The 12,431-nt window shown below is 47.1% G+C and overlaps 1 long non-coding RNA gene across 1 annotated transcript in view; it reads left to right on the forward strand.

Annotated features, from left to right (window-relative positions):
- The window catches only part of LOC147256745 (uncharacterized), a 110,593-nt gene extending 99,217 nt beyond the window's left edge, over positions 1-11,376 (forward strand). The window contains exon 3 of the long non-coding RNA XR_015117773.1: positions 11,224-11,376. This is a non-coding gene — a long non-coding RNA (uncharacterized LOC147256745). The remainder of the gene's footprint in view (positions 1-11,223) is intronic.
- The last annotated feature ends 1,055 nt before the right edge of the window (positions 11,377-12,431 follow it).

Below are 12,431 nucleotides of genomic sequence, written 5' to 3' on the forward strand. Positions count from 1 at the left end.
CAGCACATCTTCCTGTTGCAGTCAGACAATGTGGGCATCATGGGGCTCACGCTATCCTATACCTCCATGCTGCAAGCCTGGCAGTTGTTCAATATAATATAGGACCAGATGACGCCTCCTGGGTCCTGGTTCTGTGAGGAACCCCTGTTCCACAACAGTTTTATCAGGACCTGAGCCCTGCAGTCAGCCAGCCTTCACTCCAACCTATGCGATGCTGGGTGCACCAAGCTGGGCCATCTGGTAAGTTTGACTGCTACATCAGTGGGCACTGAGACACAGCAGCAGAGTCACCTCGGCCTGATGCTGAGAGTCATGGAGGAGGTCTGCGCTGCTCTGCCAACACCTCTAAGAGAACTGGCTAAGAATTGCAGCCGGCGTGAACAGTGGAGTGAGGGCAAGGAGTACAGCTTCCCCTCTCTGTCTATCTTCCCAGGTCTGGGTGAGTGGTGGGGGGCACCTGCTGACTCTCATCAACCCCCACCTAGACTCCTATAAGGCGGCTGGGAGTAAGGACCTTTAGCAGGCTTGTGTTAAAACTCTAAACTTTATCACTCTGTCAGATGTCAGAGAGTCAATGTGGTCCGTTTTTCTTGGCCCAGACTCTTCCCTGAAAAGCAGTTGGCGGTCCCTGCACAAGCTGCCTGTTGAAAAGTGGACAGGAGACTCCAGCGGAGGACTGTGCATGGGTCAGTAGCTACAAACAGATACAGAGCGCACCTTGATCCGGAGCTGGGGGAGGGGTGTGTTTTCTGTCCAGGGAAAGAGACTTTAACTCATGTTTTTGTCGACTGTCCTTGCCTGTCACCAGTATTTGGTTTATTGAGGGCTTGGTTTCAGGGGTTCAGGGAGGTTTTTCGTTTTCTTTGTTTATTTTTGCCACAGGTACGCTGCTAGGAGGAAGTCTATACACGTTCTGTTGAACTTTTTATCTGGGACAACAAACTTGGCGATTTGGCTGACCAGGAGGAACCGTCTCCAAAACCAAGGTTCTGTGGACCCAGCAGCCATGCTGGAAGGCCTGCTGAAGGCCTGGCTACGGGTTGAACAGTCATTCTACAGGCTAACAGAGAATTTGGTGACTTTTATTCGTGTCTGGGCTGTTGGAGGAGTTTTGTGCTCTATGGGGGAGGTGAAGAGCTCCTTGTAAATATTTAACCTGTAATTTTTTGTTGTGTCCTCAATTGTTGAGGTCACTGAGATTTAATTTGATTGGTGCAATGGGGCAATAAAGGGATTTTGAAACCCAACCTCTCCTCTCCTCTCCTCTCCTCTCCTCTCCTCTCCTCTCCTCTCCTCCTCCTCTACTCTCCCTCCCCTCTTCTACTCCCATCTTCTCCTCTTCTGCAGGTTAATACTGTTACCGTGATAACGATCTCCTCCTGCATATCTCCGTGATAGATAGCCTTTGTGTATGTGTGTGTGTGTGTGTGTGTGTGTGTTGAGTGAGCGAGAGGCTGAGTGAGAGATAAAGTAAGCAGCAACTGTGTAAAAAGTGTGTGTGTGTGTGTGTGTGTGGGGGGGGGAGTGTCAAAAGGAGAACAATGGCTCTTAAATGAATCTGGGAGCTCGTAAATCACACAAAGAGGGAGCCCAAATGCAGCGCTGATTGCCTGGACGTCAGAGTCAGTGGACGACAGGAAGGAGCGAGTGAACGAGAGCCCCAGCGAGACACCTTGTTAACGCCTGAACAAAACGCCTCCATTAGGAGCCAATGGCCTACTTATGCAAATGAGTCTACATGCACACACTTTCTCTCGTGAAAATTCTGTCCTTGAGAGGCTGATGCAGTCAGTCAGTCTGGACACGTGTAAATAAATCAGAGCTCTTCTTCAGGAGCGATTGTGGGTCTGAGGTGAAGCACTGAGCAGCATAACTCGGCTGCATCACAAACTCCAGCTGCTGCATTTGAATGTCATTTTAATTGGCTTGATAAAGACATAATGTAACTGTCACTGGTAATGTGTGTAGCTGTTGGTGTATGTGTTAATGGTAAGCAGTTGTAAATCATTAGAACCAGGCTTCATTATGGTTAGCAGCTGAGTTGCCTTAGAGAGGGAGAGATTAGTGGTAGGCACAGTGTAATTACAGGTATGTGCAGAGAAAACATGCAATTAGAGATGTAGACGAAGCATTTTGCACACTATTCCGTCGTGTGTGTGTGTGTGTGTGTGTGCGCGCGTGTGTGTGTTTGTGTGTTGCGCAAGCTTGTTTAGCTCTCCTCCTCCTCCTCCTCCTCTTCCTCCCCTGTGGCTTTTTTTTTCTCAGGCTTGTTCACTGGTAATAAGGCAGCTGGCAGTGACCGGGGGGTCACTGCTAGGGTTGGGGTCAGGTCAACTCATTTGGCCACCCAAAGCAGCCCAGCAGATGATGTAAGGTTAGAGATGAGAGGGCAAAGGTCATGGCATCTCCCACAGGACCGACAGGTGAGGGAAGAAAAAGAGGATATAAAGAGAGGAATGAGAAAGTGAAGACGAGCAGGTGTTCTGAATCTTCTTCCTCTGTCTTCTTGCCACATGACGAGTCAAGACGATCAAACATAACTACCACATCTTGGTCTTTATGCTCCTCTCACTTGCAGACTTGCCTGCTTCGCTGTAACCATAATTTTGTGTAACATTCAGGCTGATTAGGACTCTGGCGGCAAGGTTCAGACCAGCCACCCAGACACTGAGGTTAGTTAGTCTGGTTTCTGTGGCCAGACGCTCTGGCTGGAAATGCCCCTCTGTTAGTTAAACGTAGCTTGGCCACAAGTCACATTCCCACACATACGCTCAGGACGACCGACCGGCTTTAAATAAACAAGATACGGAGCAGACTGAAACATGCATTTCTGTCAGCTTAACCACGACTGAGACGAACCAGATATATTTTGAAATGTTCTAAGTTGGGAGGTCCCATAGGTTACAGAGAAGATGCTGTCAAAGATAATAAAAACCCAAGAAGTGCTTTGATGATATTTTCCTGAGACAAACGTGTGGCAGGTGGTCTTCTCTGACTGTGACTGAGGAGAAAGAAAAGAGGCAGTGCTGCGAGAGAATGTGACCAGTGAGAGTGAAGACAGCTGCTTTGGTCACCGAGTGGAGACGATAACGGTCAGCAGTTGGTTCCCAGTAAGTCAACATCGTCCGAGCACACACACAACATATATTTACACGCGCTGGAGTCGGTGATGATGGGCTGGAGGAGGTGTGACGGACCTCCTCAGTCATAATTATGAGCCTAGAGGAGCAGAGCCTTCAGAGCCCCTTGCCAGGGGCCCCGCCCATACAGACAGTGTTTATGTTTCATTAGAGCACAATTACATGTATGCCCCCCCCCCATTACCTCATGCATGTCATTACTCCTGCATGTGTGAGCATGTGTGCATGTACTCTTGTCTCACTCAGGATCAGAGCTGTGTGTGCCATCACTTATCACAGGTCAAACAAACTGCTGGGAGGTTCCTCTGCTGGGGCACACATATGGGGGGGCACAGAGGAAAGGATGATGTGGCAGGAGTTGGTCAAGCGAGGAGGGTATGCTGTATGACGGGAGACGTGAGAAAAGGAGTGCCCTTGAGTAAGAGGAGGCCAGCTCTTCACTGCTGGCTACTTTACTACAACACCACAAAGAAAATGTCCTTTCATAGCCATGACTGAGCTGCAGAGGCAGCACCTGGAACAGGAAGTGAGGGCAGGAACAGGTGGAATACTTGAAAGCAAAATTCAATTTAGGAGACGTTATACTTGGAGGAGCTCTGTCCTGTAAGCCAACCTGCGATATCAGAATGACTAGAACTGAGTTTTACCTCTTAATGTTAGGACCTGCGACTTGTGAGGAAACTGGTACCCACATCAGGTGCAAATGAGTTAGAGACAAAATTGTCACCTTGAGATGGTTGCAACGCACTAAAGAAATGGTGTGGAAGAGCGTTGTGTCTGGCTGGCAGGGTCAGCCCTCACATGAGTCCCACTCGCCTGTCTGATGTAGACAGTAAAGAAGTTGTCAATCCAGCAGATGCTAGATCTCATAAGCAACCAAACAATAAATCACTATGTACAGAACACTTTCCTTTATCACAGTTATTCTGAATGATTTTTGTTGTCCTTTCGCCACGTTTGGTCTGAATATAATCTAATTTATTTTTACCCATACCTGTGAAATTGACAAAAATCTAACTCATTTTGAAAGAGTAATAGTACCAAACTTGCCAGATTGTTGTTTGTTGTAAAAATGAAGGACTTTGCAACCTATTTATAGGCTTTTGATTCAGCCATTTATCCAGCAACAGTCATGAGAGGAGGTCACTGTGGTGGAGATGCAGAGGAGAAGAAAACAGAATCTAATGAATGAGTGAGGGCAAGAGAGCATGAAAATGTCAGAAAAGCGTGATTTTCCACTCTTACTGTCTTAACCTGAGGACACCGAGGAGTAATTAGCAGCCTGAAATCAATACCTAGTGATTCCAGGTTGTTTATCACGCCAAAGAGCTGCTAACATGACCACAGACACACACCACGTTACCACAACAGCAACAAAAGGAACCACACACCATCACTGGCGTGTGTGTGTGTGTGTGTGTGTGCGTGTGTTGAGCAGCTTCAGTACTGCACAGGAAACTGGGAGTTGGCCTGGAACTTCCACAATCGAAGAGTGTTAAATCAGAGTTTTACTGCTGTGTATTTTCTAGTGTGATATGCTGGATTTTTGTGTATATGTAAAAGTGTTGGCACACTAGTGTGTGTGTGTGTGTGTGTGTGTGTGTGTGTGTGTGTGTGTGTGTGTTTGTAGAGGGAAATAAATTGACAGATTTTTGGAACAGCCACCTGGGTAACCCCTCTCCCCCTCTCCATCTCCCTTCCCTCCCTCTCCTCCCTTCTTTTGGTTAAAGGAGGGCCAGGCTCCCAGATTTCTATGTACTTTTTGTTATAATTCCTGAATCTGTCACAATGTCCCCATGGTAATCAATAAACTATGAAGTTTAAAAAGGGAAGCATCAAAATTCCTAATTTATACTGGGTACAGGGCCGAATTTACCTCCACCCATTCAACAACCACTACCAGCTAGATTGGTTGGCCTGTTCAGCTGTCAATCAACAGCTAAAACCAGACTGCACCTGATTGGGCAGCTTAGCTGTCCGTCAAAAGGCTGAGACCAGGAAGCCTAAAGCCGGTATCAAGGCCTTGTTGGATCGGTGTTGGGTGAGCAGCGTCCAGGAGGACGAGCACGGATCCAGAAGAAAACCCAGCAGGACGAAAAAGGTCTTTCATAGAACGAGCAACGGGTGAGAGGAGGAGGATGAAAGGCTCGGGGCAGTCCAGGGATTCCTGGGTTCATTTGCTCTCTGGAGGAGTCTTAAGAACCTAAAGGCTGAGCTACGGACGCACAAGTAGCAGCCTCTCTGTTGGACAGGTGAGAAACCCGTTTACCAACTTTGCTAGCGAGCTACAGAGGCTACATTAGCAGTAATCTATTGACAATGTAGGTTGTGAGGAGTGAGGAGGGAGGGTTCATGATCAGAGTACGATTCACAAAAATGATTTCGACAGATTTATGCCACAATGTTGGTATATCGTGTTTCTTTTGGTAAAGTAAAAAAAGAAAAAAAATGTAAAAATAAAAGAAAGAAAAAAGCCAAGAACAGGCACCGCCTGCCCCTCCTTTAAGTTTTAGGTGTTACTTCAGACAGTTCAGACAACTATGGAGGATGAAGTGATAAATGATGAAGATCTTCTCATGAGAGTGGATTAGTTTCCTGAAGGAGCATTGAAGTACAGGACAGACAAGGGTGGTAAATGAGCCTGTGTATGAGAACATGAGAATGAACATGTATCAAGCCTGCCCCACGTACTCCGTCCTGCACCGCTGTGGCACCCCCTTGGACAGTCCAGCAGCACATCACACTGCTGTGGGTGGTGAAGGAAGGGTGACATTCCTCTGATCTCCTAGAAACAGGAAGTGCCACTTAAAGGCCACAGGAAACAGGAAGTAACCAAGGTTGACCTGAGTTACTCATGAGGGGATGTAGGAAGTCGTCAGATTTTGGGGTGTTGGGCTGATGAGAAAATGGAAATTAAAAGGAAAGAGAGAGAAATGAGATGTAAATTGTAGGCAGAATGAAGACATGAGTGTGTTGACAGGCGTCATGACAGAGTGTGAGGGAGAGCGATGGGGGAGAGAAAGGGAAAGAGAGAGAGAGAAGCTGAGTCTCTAACTAGTTTAGTGTTGAAAGGTCAAAGTCAGGCCTTGGATTTGAAATTGAAATGAAGTGTTGGCTTGGCACCGTTCCCACTTCAGTGTCCCATGGAACCAGATTGTGTGTGTGCAGCCCAGCACCGTCTGTATGCACAGGGTCCCACCTCACACTGGTTTAGAGGGTGTAGTTGGATTTCTTATGCAACCTTATTGTTGTGGAAACATTTTAAATCACACATATTGTCTTTATCATATTTTCATTAGGTTGGTATTTCCATTCCACTGGACTCAGTACTTTCAACATGAGTGTTTCTGTCTTGAAGATGTCGGCGAACTGTGAGTGCAGTTTCAAGCGTTACTGGAGTTGCGGTGCCGGCAGCATGTTAGGAAGCTCAATAAGTAAATAAATACGTCCCTAATTCAGTCGTAATGAAAACGTATTCTGTGTTTTAGAATTATGAAGTTTTGAGTGGTTGTATATAGTAAGAGAAAACAACAATGTTTTAGGATGTGTCAAGGCTCTGGTTCAGGTCTGGTTAGGATTACGGTCTGAGTGGGACTCAGAGTTAGGCGGCCTCTGTTGTCACGGTTCGGACAGTCCTGTGGTGACGGGGTGACACTGGCTGATCCCATACAGTACCACCTTGGTGATGGACACACAGACATGTACCACTGTCATGATTAGGAAGAGTCACATGGTTAATCCCAGTGAGCTGATAGGAGCCGTTGTGGTCCGAGAACATCCTGGTCCATCATTATTGATATTAGATATGTAAACTTGCGCAGAAAAACATTCAAGAAGATCAATCCAGCTTTGCTGCTCCTCCTGCAGAACTAAAAGATGGAGAGTGTCCATGTGTGCCCCCCCATCAGAAGGTTGGAAGCAGTCGGAGAGTCATGGCTCATGTGTGTTGTAGCAGTGTGAACACACAGGAAGGAAAGACCCTGCTTCCTGTGATGCTCCTGCTGCTGTGGGTCAGAGGAGATAAGAACACACACACACACACACACACACACACACACACACACACACACACACGGAAGGACGTACACAGATACATGCATGGATGGAGACACACACCTTACACAATAATTTGCATGGTCCAACTCAGAGTGTTTGCATTGGCTTTGTTACACAAACAGTAACAAACAGAGACCGTTTCGTCTTCATCATTGCATTTCAGCACTGCAAAAACAGGCACTTCCTGCAGTGAAAACTTCCAGGAAAGACTGTATTCTCTGCTTAGCAAGGTGAGAGTGTGTGTCTCTCTTTATTTTGTATGTGTGTGTGTGTGTATGTGTGTGCGCGCCTGCTGCCGTAAGCCCCCATATCTGATGATGCCCTTCTAATCCCCACAGTGATGTGTCATGAATATGGAGTTTAAGACTCAAATCCCCAGGGATACATAGGCTATAGATAGCTGTTCCTTACACACACACACACACACACACACACACACACGCACGCACGCACGCACGCACGCACACACACACACACACACACACACACACACACACACACACACACCTTCAGCAGCACAATGTTCACACCACTGCTGACCTTTGTGGCATTGCAGGGCCAGAAAAGGGTGATTAAGATGAAAGTAACAGAATCTGAGGAATTTCAATGGATGAAGGAAATAACTGAGGAATGCAGAAAAAAAGTGCTTATGGGGCCGCAGAGATGTGAGATGTTCTTACACTGTATTTCTGTGGCTGTCGTTCCTGTCAGGAATAATAATATAATAGGAATAAATGCGTCATCAACATCAACAGTCACATGGTTTTAAACAAATCTTCTCGTATGTTGACATGAACTCGGGATTGGACCCAACCTCTATGGTTCCATATTGTACTGAGGAGGTTGGTCCGGCCTACTGATATATGCTATAAAACAAAGACTGTCAACCAGGGTGAAGGAGCCTACCAACTGTCCCACACCCGGGACACAGTCCTGCAGGGCCGCCCCAGCTGTTTGATAAACCACCAGATGGCAGAGGGCGCCCCGCCCTCCCCCCGGTGCACGCCAGGGCACACCGGGAAAAATCCACATAACACATCGCAGACGACGTCACACTAACATCACGTGACACCTCTGTTGAAGGCTGCAGAGGCAAGGCAGACAAAACTTGCCATGTACAAACTTTACCTTACTGGTCTGTTTAAATAAACCTGTTTTACTTTATAGTTCCAGCTCGTTTAATAGTCTGGTATGTAAGAACTGAAGAGGAACTGATTTATTGTAAATTTGTGTGTGTTTAAGTGGGATGAGTCAAAGTTTATCTTATCTCATTATTAAGAAAGTTCACCTCCAGAACAGTAGGTGGCGTTATGCCTCTGGCAGCAGTCACTTCCTTCCTTCTGACTTCTTGCATCTTACACCAAACAGGTCAGCAAAAAGTCAGTGGCAGAATCGATTCAGAGACCATTGAGGAATAAGAAGACACTTGGACAGCACAGAACCCCATGAGGGCGATATGATGTCATCAAGCCCGTCAACGCCAGTGTAAAAACACTACAAGAATACTTTCATCCTATGAGATGGATCCCCCCCAGGTCCACCCCTCCACCAAGTTCAGTCAAAGTAGGCCTCATATTTTATGTAACCCTGCTGACAGCAGGCTAAAGTGCACAGCTTCATTTAAAACTATTTAATATCTTAAGATGAGACAACAGAGAGTTTGTCTCCGCTGTTATGCCACGACAGAGCGTGTGCAGGGTGCCGAGGCCAGTTGAGGGTTTCCACGCTGAGAGAATCAGTCACCAAAGGCTTGATTCAAGTCCACCTAAGAAGAGATGGAGTCTCAGTGTCAGTGGAACTAAGTGTTCCTGTATGAAAGAGGCCAGATTTTGTCAGACTAACGTGAGACTCAGATGTCTATGAAATACGGTGCCTGTAGCACACACTCACAAGATAAACCTGTTGCTGCTCTCGAACGTCTGATTCAGGTTTCAACTTCCTGTCAGGTGGTTTAGATCATCTCTCAAAACCTGAATTACCTTTGAAATTAAGACTGAGCTCTGCTTAATTTATCACATGACTTCATTTAAGTTGGATTGCGTTTACGTGTGTGTAAACGTGCGGTGTGAATTGGTATGTAGTCTAAAAGGTTCTGGAAGCTCTTTGTTCATAATCAAATGCAGTAATGCGGAAGTGCGTGTGTTCCTCTGGTTCTGGCGTGGAACACACACACAAACGAACTCTGGAGGGTAACCATCATAATGTAACTATAATCACACTCTTTGCTTCAGCCTGAAACACACACACACACACACACACACACACACACACACACACACGCACAGGCACATGTACACTAACACACACGCATGCACAGGCACATGCAAATGCACACACACACGCACAGGCACATGCACACGCACACACACACACACATGCACTTATCCCGCAACACCCCAAAAGCTTGCCAGCCCATATGGCTCGGGGATAATAAAGAGAACAGCCAGCAACACGTCTCCTCACTCCACAGCCAGGCAAGCCAAAGGAATGCACATCCCTCCCTCTCTTTATCTGCCTCCCTCCCTCTCCCTCCCTCTCTCTTTTTCTCTCTGTGTTTGTCGTTCTCTGTCTTTTCCTGCTTGGCTGTGAGGTATTGAGTGAAGGACCCTCTGTTAAAAGTGAAGAGGTATGCTTGAGTGTGTGTTGGCATCCCAGTGTGTATTTGTGTGCTCGGGGTGTGCCAAAGAAACCAGTTTGACAGGTTTGCCCTTGGGATGGAGGGAAGAGAGGGGGAATGGGATGGAAAAAGGGAGGGAGTATAGGAATGAAATAAGAAGGGAAATAAACACTTCTGTGTGGAAGAGAAGGACAAGGGAGGGATAATCATGTAGGAACCCCCCGACCGAAGGAGAATTTAGAGGAATATGGTTCTTTGGTGCCATTTGTAGTATCTCCTGCACCCCCCCACCACTCTGTCTCTCTGGGCTGCAGTGGGACAGCCAGTGAGGCCTGCGGGATGAGTGCTTAGCCTGGGCCTGGATTTGGAGCATGGCTGCTCTCAAATGAGTGGAATCCAGGACCCCTGAGGGCTGGGGACCGGGGGGGGGGGGGGGTAAGCACAGTTCTGGATCACCTTCAAAGAGCTCCAATCCCAACGGAGACTGGATTCCTCTGTGGAAAGAGAGGAAGAGAAAGGGGGGAGGGTATGAAGGGAGAGAGAGAAAAAACCTCGGAGATGAGAGACAAGGGGAAAGTGTGAATAGAGAAATTAAAAAAGTGGTTTGGTTTGTAACTTCTCCTCTGGTTCCAGTACCCCCCCCCGCCCCCCATTTCTCTCTTCATGGCGTGCATGCACTTGCCCTTCATACAGCAGCAGGCTCCACAGAGATGGTCTATCAGTGTGCTGGAGCAGGGAGACATGGGAAATCTGGCCTGCACAAAGGCGGCGTTGTGCCTCCCTTGAGCTTCCTTTTGGGGGGGGGCATGTATGTGTGTGTGACAACGATGAGTAGGAGTGTACCTTTTCAGGCCCCCCACCTACCACACATTTCTCCTAATGCATGCATACACACTCTCTCCTAAAATGTCCCTCAAAAGGAGGAGGGCACTGCAGGCTGGCGTGCAGGAGTCACTTCCCTGTCTTCGACTGAATCAGACGCTCCGCATCTTCAGCCTCTGAAGATTTGCCACCGTTTCTGAAACTTTTGATTTCATTTTCTGTGAATTTGAGGGCAAATCTAAAACTTTGTGTACTTGTGTGTTTGTGTGTGCATCAGTGACAGACCTTCATCCCGAGTCTGGGTCAGCAGTTTGTTTAGCATCAATTAGAGCCTCTGTGTTCCTCAACGCAAGCGTGAAGGGAGAATTAACGTGCAGTGGCACATTCCCACCAGCGTATTATTACACGCTGCCCCTCAGCTGGAAAAGTCCTGTTTGGCATGTGCATATGTCCATACGTGTGTGTGTGTGTGTGTATACACATACATTTGCGTGTGATAGGTAGATCATTCAAATTTAGAAAGTGCTTTACCATTTTCTCTTGTCTGTCTTCTCCCTGCTTTCCTCTCCTCCTCTCGTCTCTTTCAAGGACCGTAGCCTGACCACAACCATTTCCTTCAGCCTCAGCTCCGCTCAGCAACACACAGCACATAGTTTCCATAGAACATGCATTTAATGGGAAAGAAGACACGACGATACTGGAGAACGTCTCCTGTAAAGCTTTCCTGCTCTGCTCACCAAGTCTGAAACACATTTGAGCAGCGCATGGAGCTGAAGACCACACAGAGACGATCACATCTACCACACTGATAACCCAGTGATCTGGTGCCGGTGCGTTCTGCTATCGTGGTGGTGGTTTTGGTCCAGTCAGTGAAAGTGATCCCTGATGGAATCCTTCCTCAATGAAACCGTTCATCTTGGATGTGATTTATAATTCCTGTATTCCACTGGCTTGGAATTGGCCCCACCCACTTCAGAGCTGTGCAGTCATTTTACAGTCAAAACTCTCTCTGGGTTAAAGTTACTTAAAGGCTGGTTGGTGTGAATGTGAGAGGAACGCAGTCACAAAAACACGTCCAAAACATTCTGACCTGCTGAGTTTCCTGACTGACGCAGCAACAAGTTCATTTTCTGTTCTCAAAAATTCTGCTTGTGCCAGGGAAATCGAGCAACACAAGCACGTTGCAACCTGTTGAATTGTCATCAATCTGTGTGTGTGTGTGTGTGTGTGTGTGTGTGTGTGTGTGTGTGTGTGTGTGTGTGTGAAGACAGAACTATCAGTGTTCACAGTATCCTGCATTTGGGGAAATCATCATCCGAGGTTTGATACCAACTTTGAGTCTGAGACCATCACCAGCCCAGATGGCCTCAGGTCCTGCTGGTCCTGCTGGTCCTGCTGGTCCTGCTGGTCCTGCTGGTCCTGGGCCAGGCTGTGGATCATAAATACCTTTGTGTAGTGTATGATTAGATCAGATCAGAAGGTGATGATATATTATTATGCTATTAAAAACTAACTAAGTAAATATGAGGCTCTTCACATCATTTTCAGGCATGAACACATGGAAGCGTAATGGAGTCATTGTTTGCTGTGAGACCAGCTTTCAATAAAGATCTGCATCATTCATGATCATTCACCGTTATTGTGTTTCGAGTGATTAGAACATGCCTAACCCTCTTAGGGATTACTGGATTGAATCTATGCCAGGAAATGTACCACACACAGGCACCACGTCGCTAGAATCCCTCTGTTTGGCACTCTTGATGTTGCTTTTTTCTTTACTCTGATTTCACTCCCCC

Source organism: Aulostomus chinensis, chromosome 9 (genome assembly GCF_037954235.1).
Source record: "Aulostomus chinensis isolate RoL2024-O1b breed Wild chromosome 9, RoL_Achi_v1.0, whole genome shotgun sequence".
Lineage (NCBI taxonomy): Eukaryota > Metazoa > Chordata > Actinopteri > Syngnathiformes > Aulostomidae > Aulostomus > Aulostomus chinensis.